This window comes from Schistocerca serialis, chromosome 12 (genome assembly GCF_023864345.2).
Source record: "Schistocerca serialis cubense isolate TAMUIC-IGC-003099 chromosome 12, iqSchSeri2.2, whole genome shotgun sequence".
NCBI lineage: Eukaryota > Metazoa > Arthropoda > Insecta > Orthoptera > Acrididae > Schistocerca > Schistocerca serialis.
Genome location: NC_064649.1, coordinates 43,621,134 through 43,641,518, shown reverse-complemented (window position 1 = coordinate 43,641,518; position 20,385 = coordinate 43,621,134). Strand labels below are relative to the sequence as shown.

Here is a 20,385-nt window from a genome sequence, read left to right as displayed (position 1 = left end):
ACCACCTTCACAGTAACTTTAATTCCAAAAAAACAAAGACCTATACCTTTCCGTGCGAGCTCTGTTCAAATATTTAACAAAGAAATTCGCCAAACAGCCGTGCAGACTGAGAAGTTGTTTTATTTATTTTCACTACCAGTTTTGGCACTTTAATATGCCATATTCAGGCACCACTTGCACCTCTCACAAATTACCGATATGGGCACACCGGGGCTATCTGTTTCTCGATGTCATGAATTTCTACTTCAAGCTACGAACTGACGACATGCAGAAACAGATGACCCCAGTACGCCAAATCGACAATTTTTGAGAGGTGCACGTGGGGACTTAGGATGGAACATTGGATTGAAAAAACTCGTACCGAAAATAAAATCAGATAACTTCTCAATCCGCACGGCTGCTTGGCGAATTTCTTTGTTAAATATTTGACCAGCCTCTGTGCCACGTCCTCAATGGATCAACACAGACTAGACGCGACAATTTTTGCGCGCTTGACATGTGTAACTTATATTTTGCAACACCCTGGCTGTTATACGACACTGTATTTCATCTACATCATACTCTGCAAGCCACCTAATGGTATGTGGCGGAGGGTACTTTCGGTACTATTATATGATCCCTCCAACCTTGTCTCAGGCCCCGCGGGGCAGCCGAGCGATCTAGGGTGTCTACTCACGGTCCGCGCGGCTTCCCCCATTGGAGGTTCGAGTCCTCCCTCGGGCATAGGGGTGTGTGTCGTTGTTAGCGTAAGTTAGTTTAAGTTAGACTAAGTAGTGTGTAAGCTTAGGGAGCAATGAACCCAGCAGTTTGGTCCCATAAGACCTTACCACAAATTTCCACCTCATTTCATTTATATTACCACCCAGCTAATATTCGAGCGTTTGCGTTTTCAGATGCTTACTCCTCTGTTTGTAAATTTACGGCGTCGCCCGTTGTGGATGTATACAAACGTACAGAAAAATATATTTGCATACACCCACAAACGTTTACTGCAAAAATGTACGAGAATATGAGTACGTACTTGAAAATGGCCGAAATCAGTTCATCGTGGTATAAATGACAGTGATGGCATAACAACCAGGGTGGAAAATGTAATTTTATTTCAATGAATTTGTGGCTGTGGCACCTAAAATAATAATAATTTACTGATGTCTAACTTACTTCCTGAAGTCCCTACGTATAGCTCTTAAAATATCTCGTGGATGAAAGTCACCCCTACAACCATTAGGGGTGGCGTGTGGGAACTCTGGCCCAACGGTAACGCCGTTTCATCCTCGGCCCACTGGCGTCACAGGATGCGGATATATAGAGGGGCATGTGGTCAGCACACCGCTACCCAGGCCGTATGTCAGGTTACGAGACCGGAGTCGCTACTTCTCAATCAAGGAGCTCCTCAATTTGCCTCACAAGGGTTGAGTGCACCCCGCTTGCAAATAGCGCTCGGCAGATCGAATGGTCACCCATCCAAGTGCTAGCTCAGCCTGACAGGGCTTAACTTCGGTGATCTGACGGGAACCGATGTTACCACTGCAGTAACGCCGTTGGCGGAGCTCTGAAATGGCTGGATAAATTTCAACTAACCAGCGCATGACAAAAAATAATACTGTGGGGATAACAACTCCCATAGTGATACGTAGTGGCAGAGAAAGAAGGGGCAGGTAAAAACAAAATATTTAAAATGACGTATTATATAGTGACAAATCAGTGGTCTTTGGAGTCGCTAGGCAGATTGATGAATCGAGTTTTATATAAGGATAACTGCAACCAGTCAACTCATGTAATATTACTTTATTTTCATTAAATATTACTTCGACGAACCACGGTCGCATTTGTACCCAGTGATACAGATAGCCGTACCAGTGCTTGGTTGGTTGATTCGGGGAGGGGGCCACGCAGCGAGGCCATCGGTCCCATCGGATTAGGGAAGGATGGGAAAGGAAGTCGGCCGTCCCCTTTCAAAGTAACCATCCCGGAATTTGCCTGAACTGATTTAGGGAAATCAAAGGAAACTGTCATGTAGTCGAATTAAATCAGATGGCGCTGAGGGAATTAGACTACAAAGTGAGGAAGCTACATTTGTTAACATTAAAGGTAATCTTAAGTATTGGAAGCCTTTTCTGAACATATTTGTCTGGAGAGTAGCTTTGTACGAAAGTGGAACATGGACGATGAGTAGTTCTGACAAGAAGAAAATATAAATTTTTGAAATGTGGTGCATCACACGAATGCTGAAGACTGGATGGGTAGATCGAGTAATTAAAGAAGAGGTACTGAATCGATTTGGAAAAAAATAAAAAATTATAGTATAATCAAACGAAAATAAGGTATCTGTATATAGAAGGGGACATCGGGACACATTTATGCGGATTTCTTTTCGGTATTTTTCACATTTTTTGATTAAATTTATCGTGTTTAAATTGTTTAGTCTTATAAGAAGCTTACTGAAATATAACTCGATATATATATATACTTATGACTCAACATTCCATTTACTAAAAAATAATTTGTTACAGGCTCAAGCCGCGTGCATCGTTTACGCTTATCATTGAATACAATAGTGAGCAAACAAACCACACTACGAAAATTGCCAAAATACATTTTGTTGACAGGAAACAGAACTACAGACTTACTTACACCAATTAACATGCCGAAATAAAAAATTTTGACTGACATTAAACAATTTTTTGCCTAACTTACACTTTTTAGCGTAATATGTTCTTCACAGAAGTCTAAATGTTAGTTAAAAGCCTATGCATTGTAACTGTCCCAGTTGCAATCTATACACACATAAAATTTTGTTCTTCCTGTGGCACAATCGTTGTGAGTCCACATTTTACATCTAAGGCACTGGATCCATTCTTGATTTCTTTTTGACTGGTTGTATCATTTCAGGCAATAAGTGCAATCACTGTTTTCATCTTCTCCATAAGACATCTGCAGGTTATAAGAGAAAGAAAGATGGACAGGATTGGGCATTCGTTGAGACGGGAGTGCTTGCTACCAGACGCTTTGGAAGGTCTAGTTGGTGAGAGCAGATTGAGAGAAGGGGGAGATACAAGATGACAGACGACGTAAAAGAACGGGAACTACGCGAACGTGAAGAGAATGGCAGAAGACAGGAAAGCAGTTATCACGTGAAAGGGTGCCTTTGGGCGGAACACTGCTGATGAAAACAGAAGCAAACCTGTCCACCTTTTTCCATGCACTTGCTTTTATAAATTTCGTGCCATTATCAGTCCTCGTTCTCATAGAATTAAGCCTTTCCCCTAGAGACACACTAGGTTCAAACAGGTTTTTCAGTAATTTATATCTTTTATTCATAAATTTGCTCTGACTGGGAAATGAGTTACGACGGCAGTCCAAGCAGTGGGCAAATATGCGCCATCGCCATGTTTGAATTATTTCCGAAACTATGGCCGCAACTTTTCAGGCTTTGAAACTACACAAAAAAAACTTTGTAAAGTAGAAAAATCTCCTGTAAACGAACAAATAATTATCTATTCTAAACTCTAACAGGTATGCTACCGAGAATCTTCGATATTTGAGTAACAAAATTTGCTCACCTTGCACAAAAACATCAATACGTTCTACGCAAGGATGTGACAGCCGTCAGTAAAGTGCAGTGCTAATCTTCCATTGTCGGTAGCGGTCTAGCAAGAGCGGTTCCCAAGAAAAGTGTTCTGCATAAACGTGCCCCACGCGTAAACGTGTGAACTCCCCAACACATCATGAAGTATCAAGTAGCTGTCAATTTGGTAATGAAGGAAAGTGTGGGAGGTAAAAACTGGTGAGGTAGCCGAACGTTCCAATATAGTAAGCAGCAAAATGCATGTAGGTTGCTGCATTTTTGCAGAGACGAAGAGCCTTGCAAAGGACTGACCAGCGTGCAGATCTCTAATAAACCAGTCTTTGGCGGGTTGGGGCTGATGTGGTGGAAGAGACCAAACATAAAAATCGTCGGTCTCATTGGATTACGGAAGAGTGGGGCAGAAAGTCGGCCGAGCCATTTCAAAGGAACCATCCCAGCATTTGCCTGAAGCGGTTTAGGGAAATCACGGAAAACCTAAATCAGGATGGCCGGACGCGGGATTGAACCGTCGCCCTCCCGAATGCGAGTCCCGTGTGCTGACCACTGCAAAAATCAGTCTTTATACTGAAGACATAACAATTAGTTTTCGAGTCATTCCAGATGAGACGTAGGTAGCTTTATACATTTTTAGTGCAGGCTACTGAGCACTAGAGGTAGCTTCATTGTGCTAAAAAACATTAATGGGCCTACACTTCAATACCAAAAAAAAAAAACAATGTGTCACGAAGGAATTATCCAAATGGGACAGAAATCGGTAGATGTGATGTACATGTGCAAACAAACAAATGATTATAATTTCAGAAAAATTATCATTTATTCAAGCGAAGGAGCTTCACAAATTGAGCAAGTCAGTACCGCGTTGGTCCACCTCTGGCCTTGAAGCAAGCAATAATTTGGATTGGCATCGACTGTTAGAAATGTTGGATATCCTCCTGAGGGGTAACGTGCCAAATTCTGTCTAACTGATGCGTCAGATCGTCAAAATCTCGAGCTGGTTGGGGGTTCCTGCCCAGAAAGCTTCAAACGTTCTCGATTGGGGAGCGATCCGACGAAGACAATTAGTAGAAACTCTCACCGTGTGCGGGCGGGCATTATCTTGCTGAAATGTAAGCCCTGGATGGATCGTCATGGCCGCGCGGTTAGAGGCGCCTTGTCACTGATAGCGCGCCCCTCCCGCGGGATGTTCGAGTCATCACTCGTGCATGGATGTGTGTGTGTGTGTGTTGCTCTTACCATAAGTTAGTTTAATTTAGTTTAACAAGGAGAGGCCGCCAATTGTGAAATTCAGATTCGATTCATACTGCGCATAATAAAAGCTCATGGCCAGAGGTGTAATGTGGCAAAGCACCAAGATGCACTTCTCAGCCGTTGTCGAGAAAATCGACAGTTAAAAGAAATCGTTGCGGTGAAATACTCTCTACGATTAGAATTTTCTACAGCGTCGTGGCGCAGCGGTAAGCGCTCCGGTTCGTAATCCGAAGGTCGCCGGATCGAATCTCGCGCCATGCAATTTCTTTTTATTATTAGTTTTTTGTAATTCAAATATATATATAAAGTATTAATGAATTGCTTATGCATGTTGGTGAAGGCGGATCGCTCTCCAATTATAACGCCTCCATTTTTCCGTTTTTTTTTTTTAACAGGGTGTACCAAAGCTCTCCCGTCCGCACTGATTTTCGACAATGTTATAAGTTGCACTAGGGACCGCATCTACCTTCTTTCGAAGTTAGCAGGCAACTACGCTGTTATGCGGCGGCTCGTTTCCGCCCATTCAACATCTGTCATTCAAGTGTAACGAGCGAGTAACGGAGTTTATATTTCATACCTGCACAGCAAATTTGTGTTCGTGGGGTCGTTCGAACGTTTGACTTACGCTGTAAGTATTCGTTTCGGAATATCGTTCCTACGTCTTCCGTTAACTATACGTGGTTAACATTATGAAGACAATTAATAACATTTGTGAAATACAATTTTGTTTGCGGAAAACATAATGATGTTCGAAGTCGCCAGTTTTTCCACGACAAACGACTCTCAACAACTTATTATATGCATAATTGTTGCAACTGATTGCCGGGAATTATATATATATATATATATATATATATATATATATATATTTGAATTATAAAAAACAAATACTAAAAAAAAAGGTTGCATAGCGTGAGATTCGATCCGGCGACCTTCGAATTACGAACCAGAGCGCTTACCGCTGCGCCACGACGCTGTAGAGAATTATTAATCGTAGAGAGTATTTCACTGCAACGGTTTCTTTTAACTGTCGATTTTCTCGACAACGGCTGAGAAGTGCATCTTGGTGCTTTGCCACATTACACCTCTGGCCATGAGCTTTTATTATGCGCAGTATGAATCGAATCTGAATTTCACAATTGGCGGCCTCCCCTTGTAAGCTCTGTGTAAGTCTAGGGACCGATTACCTCAGGAGGTTGGTCCCTTAGCAATTCACACAGATTTGAACATTTGACCATTTGATCGCCATGAAGGTGGGCAAAACGGGACGTAGAGTACAACTGATGCGGTCCTGCTATGACAAGAAATGGAGCTCCAGACTCTCACTCCTGGTTGTCGGGCCGACGGTGAGGCTGGTATCCCACTGCTGGCCAGGGCGTCTCCAGACACGTCTTCGATGGCCCTCGGGGCTCAATTCGAAGCGGGACTCATCACTGAAGACAATTCTACTTTTTATCAATGAGATTCATGGGCGAATGTGCTCGACACCATAACAACGGGCTTGTTGATGTGCACAGGCCAATGGTACTCAGCGCAAGGGGCGGCGTGAGCTCAGCTTCCTTTCTGGAGCCACCTATTGATGGTCCATCCGGTCACTGAAGCACGAGTTGCATGTCGGATCGACGATAAAGCTGAATACGCGACCCTGAATGCCTCTCTGACGACTGCTCAATCCCCACGTTCAGTTGCCTCTCTATGTCGACCGAAAGTCGCTGTGTTCGGCCACGCCGGCCGCGGTGGCCGAGCGGTTCTAGGCGTTTCAGTCCGGAACCGCGCGACTGCTACGGTCGCAGGTTCGAATCCTGCCTCGGGAATGGATGTGTGTGATGTCCTTAGGTTAGTTAGGTTTAAGTAGTTCAAAGTTCTAGGGGACTGATGACCTCGGAAGTTAAGTACCATGGTGCTCAGAGCCATTTTTTGTTCGGCCACGGTCACCCATTCCTGCCAACATCGTCGAATAGTGGCACAGCTTCCATTCAAATGTCGAACGATTCCCGATTACTGCAACCAGCTTCTTTGAGCCCAACCACACATCCTCTCTCAAATGGTGACATATGCGTACGTTGTTCATGCGCCTGTCTGCGAGGCACAATTACAGTCCATTATGAGTACACGGAATGGAATTCGCGAAGACTTTATACCCCGCCAAGATGTGCGGTGAAATTGTGCTGCAGTATAACACATTCAACCACTGGCCGTCAAAGTTTACAATGCTGCATTTTCCGTCGATATCCACATGAATAGCAATTTGCATAACTCTTTCGTGGTGCGTCATTTTTTAATCTTAAGAGCGTACGTCGCCTTGAATGGTGGCAATTCTGCAGAATGATGAACGCGCCGTGTGTGTGTGTGTGTGTGTGTGTGTGTGTGTGTGTGTGTGTGTGTGAGCGCGCGCGCGCGTGCGCGCCACTCACTCTCATGGCATCTTCACATGACGAAAGTAATTAACAGCGACGCCGTATTAGCTTGGAAAGGGCCGCTTACAGGATGGCTGCAAATCGCTCAAATACGGAGAAAGCTATTTAAGCCTGCGGTCTCAACGTGGCTCCCAGAGGCGCCTGTGGTCTGTTATTACAGTCATCTTTGACGTAAAGAAAGTTCAGCAGTTGCAGCCGTAACTGCTACCAGCCCTCTCATCTCAGCGCTCACTTCCTCATATCCCCCAAAACCATTGCTACGGTCCATCTTCCGTTGGAGCCGAAGCAATTCCCGGCTTAATGTCGCTGCGTCATAAAGCGGATGTTGCAGGTTTTGTCCCCGAATCCGGCATCGCGTGTGTTGCGCTTGTTATCCGATGTGTTTAATTTCTATCTCTGTACTGACATGTACTTCAATCAATGCACAAGTGAATATGAGCGTTTTTCTGCACGATATACGCAAACACACGTGTATCACGACCCAAATAACGTGCATTGTGGCTGTCCTAAGGCTACTACTGAGCAGCGGATTTCAGGATTTTCGGTTCGCCACACAGATTTAATCTGCCAGGAAGTTTCAACCTGATGGTAGTTGGATAATTGGCACCTGTAACTAGAGAGTAACTTGAATGCGTTTAGCTGAAGACGGCAGTAAGGTAAAGAGGAGGCCATTATTCAGAAGTGCACATCGCAGATGATGACAATGACGACGATGAACTGAAGTACGAATTTCCCTGTTCGGCCACCCAGATTCAAGTTCCCATTACTTTTCCCAAGTCTGACACGGGAAATGCAGGGATCGTTGTTTGGACACCGACGATTACCTTCCCAAACTTTCCCGACCCTGAGTGTGAGCTCCGTTTCAAATGGACACACGAAACGTGCGCCGAGCAAAATTTGCATCCGTACAAAAATCTGTGAAATTTGTGCACTGTATTTCTGGACAATACCTGCTTACTAAGTCACGGTCTACATGCACTCCGAAAGTCCTCGTCCACTCAAGTAGTTGGCAGCCTGAATAATCATCCTTCGTTCGATTCGTGCGCCTTGTGTCTTTGTCTGCCTCTTTGCTCGATTTGGAAGTTTCAGAGATCATCTGCGGCAAATCATGCGGCCACTATGAAGTTCACTAGAATATCGTAAAGAGAACCTAGGTCGAGGGGGCTTTGATTTGACTCTGTTCGAAAGAGATATCAACGCATTGCCGAGCAATTTGAAAACCTTGTAAGGTGTTAGTTCAAACGTGCATCGCTCTGGGGCTCCGGATGACGTTCGCTTAGAAGTACACTAGTGACACCTTTACTGTCCATTCATCACCCAATCGAACTCCCATGCATAAAAAAATCCGTTTAACGCATCTCAATGTTTTTTTTTCCTGAACAATGTGTCTTAGAATGATACAATTAAGCAGGTACATTCGGTGGTATGTGTAGATACTGTCTGCAACATTTATTGCAAATTGAGTTAGTAGTAAGGTAATAATGAAACATGATGACTGATGCTAATGTTTTATTGAATGAATAGCAAAAATATACTAAGCAATAATCTTTTTCTGTTCATTATTTTGTGGAGGTGTCGACGGTAAAAAGTTCCGAAAAGGGGTGAAATTATGGCAAAGTTTGTTGGAAGCCGCTAAGTCTAAAATACTGGATGAATATAGTCTGGGTGATTTGCGCGCCGTGAATTAGGCTGCCTCATGACACCGTTTCCAACAGTACCTTTAAACATAACATTACACCTCTTAAAAGGAAGATAATGACAGCATTTTAAATTTTTAAATTCGGCCAATAATTATATGGAATAAAGAAAATAAGATTTTTGTTGCTCCTCAAAGCCATTCGATAGGAAACGTGCAATAAATGTGTGCCTCGGGTTAGTCGCTTCGTAATATAGATACAGGCTGACAATTATTGAACTGTATAAAAAAACGGAAGATAGTTACAAACTATGGCGTGCACACACTTTATTCAACACGTAAACGTCACTACAGAGTTTCGGATGTAAGTTATGACATGTTCGATATGCCTACCATCATTGGCGACGATGGGGATAGACGAAAAAACGAAATTCTAAATGACCCAATGAAGTGTCGGAATATCGATGCTGTCGATGATCACCAGAATGGCTGTTTTCAGCTTAGATATGGTTTTGGGGTAATGAAATGAAATGAGCGTTTGGCATCATTGGCCGGGATGCCCCTTATACAGGCCGCCTTGGTGCAGGTCTTATTCAGCTATCGGCGCGGACGGTTTTGGTGTTACTGCTGTACACCTTGTCTTTAACATAGTCCCACACACAGGAGTCACATCTGTTCAAATCCGGAGAATATGGAGGGCAATCGAGGCCCATGCCAGTGGCCTCTGGGTACCCCAGAGCCAGAATGCGGTCCCCAAAGTGCTTCTCCAGGACATCAAACACTCTCCTGCTTCGATGGGGTCGAGCTCAGCCTTGCACGAACCACATCAAGTCGAAAACAGAGTCAAATTGGATTATGGAGAAAAAATTATCCTCCAAGACTTTCACGTACCATACGGTAGTCACCAAGCCACCAAGGAATATCCCACTGATTATTCCGTGACTGGCCATTGCACACCACACAGTCACCCGTTGAGGACGAAGAGACTTCTCGATCACGAAATGCGGATTCTCAGTCCCCCAACTGCGCCAAAATTGCTTATAAGTCGACTTCGTCGCTAAACCAAAGCATGCATGCGCATACTAATTCCCATCGTGCACCGCCGCCAACAGTGCAGTTTGAACGTCCTAATGCAAACTGTTCAGAAATTATGACGATTTTATTTCATATAGTTCAATAACTGGCATCCTGTGAGAATCTGAATCAGTGTTTGCGTAGGTATAAAATAAAATAAATCATGATCACTTCCGATTGCAAAATTCTTGGCATTACAGTGTTTGTTCGAGCACTCGTGACCCCTTCCTCATTAGTTTTTATAAAGTAAAAGGTCACGTAAGTGCTCCGGTCTCTTGTACATGTCAGGCAAGTTGCGGGGTTCGGGTAGGGGGATTAGTAGACCAATCTTCGATCTTTTCCGGGGGCACATTCCATTGGGCGGATGGACAAAATTTCACCAGTGATTATGTCGTCGACAGGACGTTAAACCCTAACCCTGCTTCTGCCATTCTTTATTTCTCTAAACGACAAACAATGTGATCGTCTCCACACATCGTGACACAACGTCGTACTATATTCAACGGAGTAGCGTAGTTCCCTCGCCTACAAGGGACGAACTACTGAATTTCGCCACAGTCGGTTGGGCAACAAACTGTCAGAGAATAAGACGGTTGCCTTTCAGTGGTGGCTGCTACCGTGTCCGTCAGCTCGCTTCACGAGGTTGGCGGCTACACGCGGCAACGAAAGTGAGTTTGTTTGGGGATGGTGAGCGCGCGTTACGCCAGCGTTGCGTCACCGGCACCTCAGTTGACTCCTCTCATCCGCAAAGCGCGAAACGTTCCCCGCTGAATGCTCAAACTCGCTTCACACGACCGTAGTGCGTAAGGCTAGCTCACATTTTGTAAACATGAGTCCGCTAACAGACTCATTGAAGATAGCACGTGATACTTCAACATCTGCGAATAACATCATCATTCACGCATACGCAAATTTTGTGTAGATGTCTCGCATATACAAACTAGTCATGAAACGCAGTGTCATATACTTTATAAGCAAATGTTCGACGGCCTTTTGTATATCGACTTTTATTTCCTCTGTGTACGTCGGAGCGAATGCTGCATTATGTACGCTGTTGATGGTGCTTTCATATAATAATAATCTTCCAATGTTTCTGTGTGCTGTAACGGAACCGAAATACAATACATGTAAAATCCAAGTTGTTGGTCTGAAGGAACGTGGCCCTGCATCAGAAGGCACAAGAGACATTAAAAACCTTTCGCCTCTGACTGAAGTCGTAATATATCGGAAAGTATTTGCGCAGATGATATCTGCGCAGTGGCATGGCGGTAAAACTGCAGATCACAGCCTCACATGAACGTTTACAGTAAATGAAAATTACATTACATCAGTACTTGCTCCATAGATCATGAATACGACAATTAATCATGACGTGGAACGTGTCAGTTTAACATAACTTCATTGCACTTTTTTTTTTTTTTTACTGTTACTACTTCATATCTAAATATTCGTCTATTGAGTAGAAGGAGTTGCCATCCATAAATTCTTTTAATTTGTTTTTAAATGTTGGTTCGCTATCTGTCAGACTTGTAATGCTATTTGACAAACGACCAAAGATTTTAGTGGCAGCATAATTCGCCCTTTCTGTGTCAGAGTCAGATTTAATCCAAAATAGTGAAGATCATCCTTTCTTCTAGTGTTGTAGCTATGCACTTCGCCATTATTTTTGAGTTGGGATGGGTTACTAATATTTTGAGTTGGGATGGGTTACTAATAACAAATTCCATAAGCGAATATATGTATTGCGGAGGTACTCTGAATATCCCGAGCTCCTTATGTCTGCACGGTGATACTGGGTGGACTCCTGCTATTATTCTGATTACGCGCTTTTGTGCAATGAATATTTTTTCTCTTAATGACTGATTACCCCAAAATATGATGCCATATTAAAGCAATGAATGAAAATAGGCATAGCAGAGTAACTGAATGATATGTTTATCACCAAAATTTGCAATAACCCTAATAGCATAAGTAGCTGAACCTAACCGTTCCAGCAGATCATCACTGCGTTTCTTCCAATTCAATTTTTCCTCACTGCACACACCCAAAAATTTTGAATATTCTACCTTAGCAGCAGACTTATGTTCATAGGCTGTATTTATCAATCGTGTTATACCATTTACGTACAGTATTGTATACACTGTGTTTTCTCAAAATTTTGCAAGAGTCCATTTGCAGAGAACCACTTCATAATTTTCTAAAGACATTATTTACAATTTTCTCAGCTAATTCTTGTTTGCTGGATTTGATTACTATACTTGTACCATCAGCAAAAAAGAAATAGCTTCGCATCTTCATGAAAACAGAGTGGCAATTCATTAGTATATATTAAGAATAATAAGAGACCCTACACTGAACCCTGTGGGATACCATTCTTGATACCTCCCCAGTTAGAGAACTCTGTTGATCTTTACAGATTATCTGTACTGTTAATTTCAACCTTCTGCATTCTTCCAGTTGAATATGAATCAAACCATTCGTGCACTGTCCCACTCATACCACAATACTTAAGTTTATCTAGAAGGATTTCATGATTCAGACAGTCAAACGCCTTTCAGAGATCACAAGATATACCAATGGGCGATCATCGGTGGACAATAAACTTGAATTATGCAGTCAAGTTTGGGCTCTCCACAGTGTTATGATCTTGGTATCGCTCCTGTGGTTCACGCATATCCTTACGATTAACGCCGATTAATCAAGATAACAATCTAGTACTTGACTGCCGCACTTCTTTTAATTTATTGGCGTTCGGATCGTGCCCATGCAGCTACTTCGACACTGAAAATGTTATATCATAGTTTGTTTTGACAATTCAGAGCAAACATTAGTTTAAGTTATACCCTGGTACGATATTACATAAGCTTAACAAAGGACGGATTCCGACTTAAAATATCGCATCTAAGTATGTAAGTACGATCGGTGGCACAACGAGTAGATGCCAGACTACTGACCTGAAAGTCCCTAGTTCGATCCCAAATCGGTCACAGGACTTTTTTCTGTGACTTAACGCTACTTTCACCTCTTGCACTAATTTTTTCACGTGAAAAATGCCCAGTTGCGCCGGAATCCAGGTTAATCTGTAGGTCTCCTACATTTGGCAGAGTAATTAAGTTCAGTAAGCAGAGGCAAGTAAGGTCATACTTCTCAATGCAAGCATTGCTAGTAAAGTGTCGTGTTGCTCAAGCCAACTTTCGGACTGAAGACAGATTTAAAGCAGAATCGAGTAAGATTCTTCCGACGCGAAACGGAACAGGATCTCCTTTCTCGGGTTCCGTAGAAGGTTGGGTATACCGCCACGTGGACAATCTGGAAGGTCGCTGTTAGGGGACTCAGGCCGGTTCCACGTGGAAGTCCCCGGACGTTGGACAGATGGAAATCTCTTCTCCGTCAAGGCTCGCGGCAATACGTTTACGGAGGAATCCCTGTTGCGTAACAGTTTTCCCTGGGGTCTATCAAGGGTGCGTCTCAAGGCTGGTGTGATTTCCACAGAGTAGAAAGCTACGCCCGTAGCGTAAACAGCCCGGGAGCCGGTCTCGTGTGCCCTCCCTCCGAGTCACATTCACCCGTGTCCAACCACACAAAATGAAAACGTGACCAACCCTACTTACATATGGAAATCAGAATTTTACTAAAAAATATACAGAACTTATATTTCGGCAGGGTGAACATGTAGCTAAATGGATTTTGACACAGAAATATTCGTTGCAACAAATAATGGAGACAAGACTCGAGAAAATGGAAACCCATTAACAGAAACGGTCGACCTAAATGTTAAGAATTCTCAGGAAAATGAGTGTAAGGTATAAGCAAAGACGCTTAATACTCAATACGTACAAGAACCAATACAGAAAAATAGGAATGAAGACCAACAACGAAGTAACTGTATTATTAAATGTACCGGTAAACACCCGATTCATTGAAGAATCAAACTCCCATGTACAAAAAAGGCTTCAAACGTCTGATTACTTTAAAAATTGGATTGGTTAAAGTGTTAAATATTTGACATCAAGCACGTAAGCGAGAAAAAGTAACAGGTTTGCAGTTATACACAAAGTTTAGTGGAAGTCACTCAGTGCTCTCATTATGAAATACTGGGTTTATACAGTCCGAGCATCTGCACACCGCCAGTTACGCTGCTTCAAGACAAACACACAGTTTCTAACAGTACTTGTCTTATTGTGTTAAACTTTTAACATAAGACTGTTACCTCTAAATGGGCAGACTATGACAAAATTTTAAAATTTTAATTTCGGTCAACAAATACGCCACATAGTGAAAAATCAAACGTTTGTTTCCCCTGGAAGCTGTCAGATAGGCAACCTTTAGCTGCATTCCGGTTCCGGGACAAGAGCTCAGTTAAGACACGGCAGTGAGGCAGTCTTTTAGATTACTGTTCAATCTTCACATCGAAGAAGCAATAATTGAAAAAAAAAAAAAACAAAGATTAGGGAGTGAGATTACAATCCTGAAAGAAAATAACGGTAAAAACGAAAATGGTCAACAAGTAGCAGAAGTGAGATCAGCAATAAACATCAAAATTGGGACCACAATGTAGCCGAAGCAAAATGAAAGCAAAATAATACAAAAACACGAAAATCAAACAGATTGACGCAGGCTATTTCTGGCTAATAGCAGTCCACCAGTATTGAACTTCGGCATTAATTTTGCGAAGACATTAACGAGAATGCAGGCTTCGAGCACAGCCTTGTATGAAAGTGGGCATGAACTGTGGAAAAACAGGCAAAGACGAAAGCGAGGAAATCAGGACGTTCTACGCAGTATCGGCGAGGAGAGGAACGTGTGGCAAACACCGACACGAAAAAGGGACTGGATGTTAAGACATCAGGGAATAACGTCCATGGTACCAAAGGGAGCTGTACAGGGTAAAAACTGAAGAGGAACACAGAGCTTGGAACTTATCCAACAAATAATTGAGGCCGTTGGTGTAAGTTGTACTCTGGGATGAGGCGGTGAGAACAGGACAGAAAGTTGTGGCGGTCCGTGGCAAATCACCGAACCAGTGAAAGATTGATAATCCAAAAACAAGAAAAGTTAAAGCGTACGCTCTAATTACAGATATTATATGGTAACGGCTACGTAAATGAATTAAAGAACAGGTTTCAAGATAACTATCAAATTCAGCGTAACATGTAGAACGTTTTTTTAACGGCTGGAAATAAGAAAATGGTTCAAATGGCTCTGAGCACTATGGGACTTAACATCTGAGGTCATCAGTCCCTTAGAACTTAGAACTACTTCAACCTAACTAATCTAAGGACATTACACACATCCATGCCGAGGCAGGATTCGAACCTGCGAGCGTAGCGGTCGCGCGGTTCCAGACTGAAGCGCCTAGAACCGCTCGGCCACACCGGCCGGCTGGAAATAAGACATCAACTCTTGCGTAGGAACCAGAGACACAGAGAAGCGACGGTAGGAACCAGAGACATAGAGAAGCGATGGAGAACTTAGAAATACGTGAGGTGATGAACGGGAAGAAGAACAACTTTCGAACCTGTAATACGTATAACGCTTCTTCCATTCATGTTAACTGCGGACTAAGTTAAGCATACGTCATTTCTGTGATTCCCCGTGCTTTCAGCCAAGTATTTGTTCTGTTATTCTGAATGGGCTTCCTTGTGTTCCTTGAACCACATAGGTTTCGTCATCTTCGATCTTCAAACGACTTTATTTCGTTTATGATATTCCGATCTTCTGCTGTTTACGGCTTCTGGTATCATGTTCATTGTGCTACATCTTCATTCGCTCTTTCTTCTAACGTATCCAGAGAAGGTCATTGTACACTTCTCAAAGGATGTGATTCTTTCAGTTTTCTCACATAGATCTTTATTCTGTAGTAATTTGTATTTCTGTCCATGTTTTTTAGGTTGCACAATCTTTCTCATAATTTTTCTCCCCATTACCTCTATGTTCTCTAGCAAAGGTTTTCTGTTTAGAGGGATTCGAGTTGGCTGTGTTGCATTTTTTGGTGCAGATGTTTCGGCATTATTAGTACGCTGTTTTCCATTTTTCACGCTTTCCTGTAGCACAATAGTTAGTTGGCATTATCACTCCCCAAGATATTTCAATTTCGGTACACTCTTATTATTCCACTACAGGTCTCTGGTATCTGTGTTAGATTTGATTTGTTGAGCATCATTTTATTTCTGTACAACATCATGATGTACCACCATTCATCTTCACGCTACATTTTCATATGATCATGATTTATCATGATCCAATAGCCATGATCACGACTGTCACGGGTGATAATAATCCACTGCCACGATGACCATCCACTACGATAAAGATGTACCATGATGGCGATGATTGTTATTAACTTCGTCCGCAGCTCGTGGTCGTGCGGTAGCGTTCTCGCTTCCCACGCCCGGGTTCCCGGGTTCGATTCCCGGCGGGGTCAGGGATTTTCTCTGCCTCGTGATGACTGGGTGTTGTGTGATGTCCTTAGGTTAGTTAGGTTTAAGTAGTTCTAAGTTCTAGTGGACTGATGACCATAGATGTTTAGTCCCATAGTGCTCAGAGCCATTTGAACCATTTGTTATTAACTTCATTATTATGTCTAGAGCGTATCTGAAGAACATAGTGGTAGTTTTTCCAAATGCGCATGAAAAAATCTAATAACGGCATAGCATATACGTATTGTGACATGGTTTAGCTGGTTTCAGAGTTTAATTTGGTATGCTTCTTCCCGCACCCCATTTCAGAAACTTACTTATCTTTATAGGCAGACTGGTAATCACGGAGAGCAATTCCAGCACCATCTTATAGCATCTGAGAACAAAGAGGCGTGTATGGAAGGCCTATAATAGTTCCTATTATGCAAAATCATTTTCCCATGTGTCTTCAAACGGACGGAGGATACCAAAAAGCCAAGCTTTTCCATTTCCATTCCCCGTATTCAACCCCTCGCTGATCCTTGGCGGACAAAGTTCCACAACAGCCCTATCTCGAGAAACGTCAGCGAGAAGGCCGATACGTAGGCCTGTTGCACGCAGTGAGTCGGCAGTAAGAGACCGCACCGGCTGTACTGCGGAGTCACGCACGATGAAAGGGCCGAGTGGAGGACAGCTGACCAGTGTGCAAACGGCGCCCCATTGGCCGAGGTCGTGGACCAGGAGAATGGTAACGAGGCCGCCCGTCTTTGTTCTCCGCGGGGCAGCCGAGTGACATCTTCCGGGTGCCTGTCGTGAGTTCGCTTAACGAGCTGCACAACCACTCACTGGCGTTGCCTTCGTAAATGGAACGGCCGGCGAGGTCTAATGTTTAGCAACGCCCGGCTCTCAACTGTGGGAGGCAAATGTGAGTCGATGGCTATCTTCACCTTCTCCGCTCACTGCTCTCCTAATTAAGGTCGCGAAGCATAAATACGTGAGATTTTGTGACAGTATAGTTTCCACCAAAATACGAAGGCTATCCAAAAAGTAACAGGCGTTTTGAAATAAAAAAAATTAACAATATGGAGAAACCAAATTTTATTATATAAATTTTAAATGAACACTCTTAAGCTATTTTCCTACATAATCGCTATTCAAATTGAGGCACTATCGCACCGTGGCACAAGTTTTTCAATACCGGCTCTGTGAAATATGCCGCCTAAGATTGCAGCCACTGGTTTATACCGGCATGCAGTTCGGCGTCAGCATCAAAGCGTTATGTAGCGAGCCATGTCTTCATTGGCGGGAAGAGGCTATAGTCGCTCGGCGCCGAATCCTGGCTATATCGTGGATGATAAAAAACACATCATCGCTAGGTTTTCCACGACGCTTGTTTTGTGTCGCCCGATCGCTTTGTCAGTGTTTGACAGTACTTCTCTGAGTTAACTGTTGTCCACGTTCATGGATATTAACGAGAATAACTTCTTTAGAGCACCAAAACACAGAAACCGCCATCTTTTTTGCTGACAGTATTCCGTAACACTTCCTTGGTTTGTTCGGAGAATCTGGCTATCCTCAATCCATCGACTGCCCTTTTGTTTCACAATTGACATTCACCCAAGTCTCATCCCCAGTTACGATACGATCGATAACATACCATTTTTCTCGTAATCTTCGAGGAAGATCAGTGCTGCAAGTCTGTTTGTTGTGGTCTTCTGTTAGGATTTTGGAAACCTACCTAGCACTAAATTTGTGGTAACCAAGCTTCTCCGTCAAAATTTCATACACCAGACTCCGTGAAATTTGAGAAGAAATGTTATGAAAGTTCCGTAATCGGAGAAATGGCAATATTCACAAACTTTGTCGTTGATTCTCGTCACCAGTTAATCACAAGGCTATGCCTACCATTGCGGTGCTCATCGTGAACACTGGTACGGCCATTTAAAAAATTATTGCACCATTGCCTCACTAGGCTTTCAGTGATTATTCCTCTTCCGTACACATTAAGAAGATCGCCACAAATTTCAACTAGTTTGCAGGCTTTTGCCATCAAAAACCTAATCACAGAAGGCATCTCACAAGTTGCAAGCGGCAGAGAGACAGACCATAAGCTACCACCGCAGGATACGTACTGAGTGTAGGAACGCTATGACACCAAGACGGCGGCTGTTGCCCCGACCACAGCCAAGAGACCAAAACGTCTGTTATTTTCTGGGTAGCCCTCGTACTTCTGGATGGAGAAAATCTACTTGCTAAGACTATCAAAGCGGGGTAGCGGACGTCGAATCGAGAAAAGTTTCCGAAATAACCACAGATCGGGAATGCACTGTCGATTCAATGTCCCTGCCCTCCTCTGACCTTACTATCTGGTCGTGTTTATTCGCTCTATAGACCATAACCAAGAACAATGTTTATCGAGTATTAATTGTATAACATTTATTAATTCGTCACGCGTTTCGAGCCATTAGTGCCCTTCTTCAGATCACAAAATACGAAACGCTTCAACTATGACCGCTATTAACTAAATGATCGCTAGTTTTTTGTCCAGTTGCGTCCCAACCTACAAAGGCAAAAAATATTGTATAAGGGGCAGTAATTAAATGAAAACCAGTTAGATGGGACAAAAGTAAGTAAACTGTTATTATTTTCGCCATAACTGTTAGCATATTTATCCCACTGTCAGACAAGACTCTACACGCCGTCACGAAAAAATGTTTGGGGTTGCCTTCGGAACCATGATTCTATCCAAGCGTGCACCTCTTCATCCGAAGCAAATCGACGTTCCCGACTATGGAGGCCCCACATGTTGCCAAAGCTGTTTCGACTACGCTGAAAGAGTTTCGCTGGAAGACCTTGCACATACTCCATAGAATCCCGATCTCTCTCCATGCGGTTTCCACATTTCTGGAGACCTGAAGAAAGACATTCGTGACCGTTGATTTTCTTCGGACGAAGAGGTGCCCGCATATGTACAGTCATGGTTCTGTAGCAACAGCCAACATTTTTGTACGATGGCAGTGATCGTCTTGTCTCACAGTGCGCTACATCTATTAACTAACAGTTATGACAATTATTTTTCAAATAATACACAGTTTACTTAATTTTTTCCATCCGTCTCATTTTCATTTGACTGCCACTTAGGCATTCATTGCCAAAAAGATTACTAAATTTTTAGACAACATATTTGTGTGGAGACAACAGCGATTAATTTACTTATAATCAAATATTCAAAATGACAGTCACAATCGCATTATTTGTTTCGCCGCCAACCGGTTTCAACCCGCGATGGGGTCATCTTCAGGGCAATTTACACCATTTGGTCGCTCGCTGGAGTCGTCACCGTGCGACTACAATGATGTAAATTACCATGAAGATGACCCCTTCGCGGGTTGAAACCGGTTGGCGGCAAAATAAATAATGCGATTGTGACTGTCATTTTGAATAATTGATAAAAAGAGTACTGATGAGTAACTATTTTTTGCTGCTAGCCTTCTTCACATACATCCTCAGGTTGCTGTAATGGTCGAGCATCTTTTCTCGTTTTGTTGCTCATTATTACACTGTTTGTAAGTCAAATTTATGTAAGCACATTGTATTCACACAAAACATCGCAATGAAAGGTGCCCAGTCCTCAGTGAAATGAAGTTTCTGAAGAAAATTGCTGGATATGGTCTTGAACATCATAAATGCCATGAAATTGTAACGAAACAGCTTAAGATAACACACGACCACATCACCTCAAGAATAAAGACTGAATCTAGCTTCTGTGCCTATCTAAAGTTTGTTACTACAACAAGAAACTGTAAATTACTAAGCCAGAAGAAAGAGGGGTCACGCTGTCTAAAGTCTTAGATAACAATATGGAAGATACACAGATACCTAAAAGAAATTGGCATTCACGAGGAAATGACTCACAATAGAAGAAAATTTAGAAAGCTACTTCACAAAAGCAAATTTGCTGACAAGCCTACTCGATAAAATCCAAGGTAGACAGAAGAACGCCAAAAGAAACACGCTGAATAA

The 20,385-nt window shown here is 42.9% G+C and overlaps 1 protein-coding gene across 2 annotated transcripts in view; it reads right to left on the bottom strand.

The window, feature by feature from the left end:
* Positions 1–20,385, bottom strand: part of LOC126428129 (all trans-polyprenyl-diphosphate synthase PDSS1) — an 804,750-nt gene that overhangs the window by 190,121 nt on the left and 594,244 nt on the right. The gene's annotated exons all lie outside the window — the stretch shown is intronic.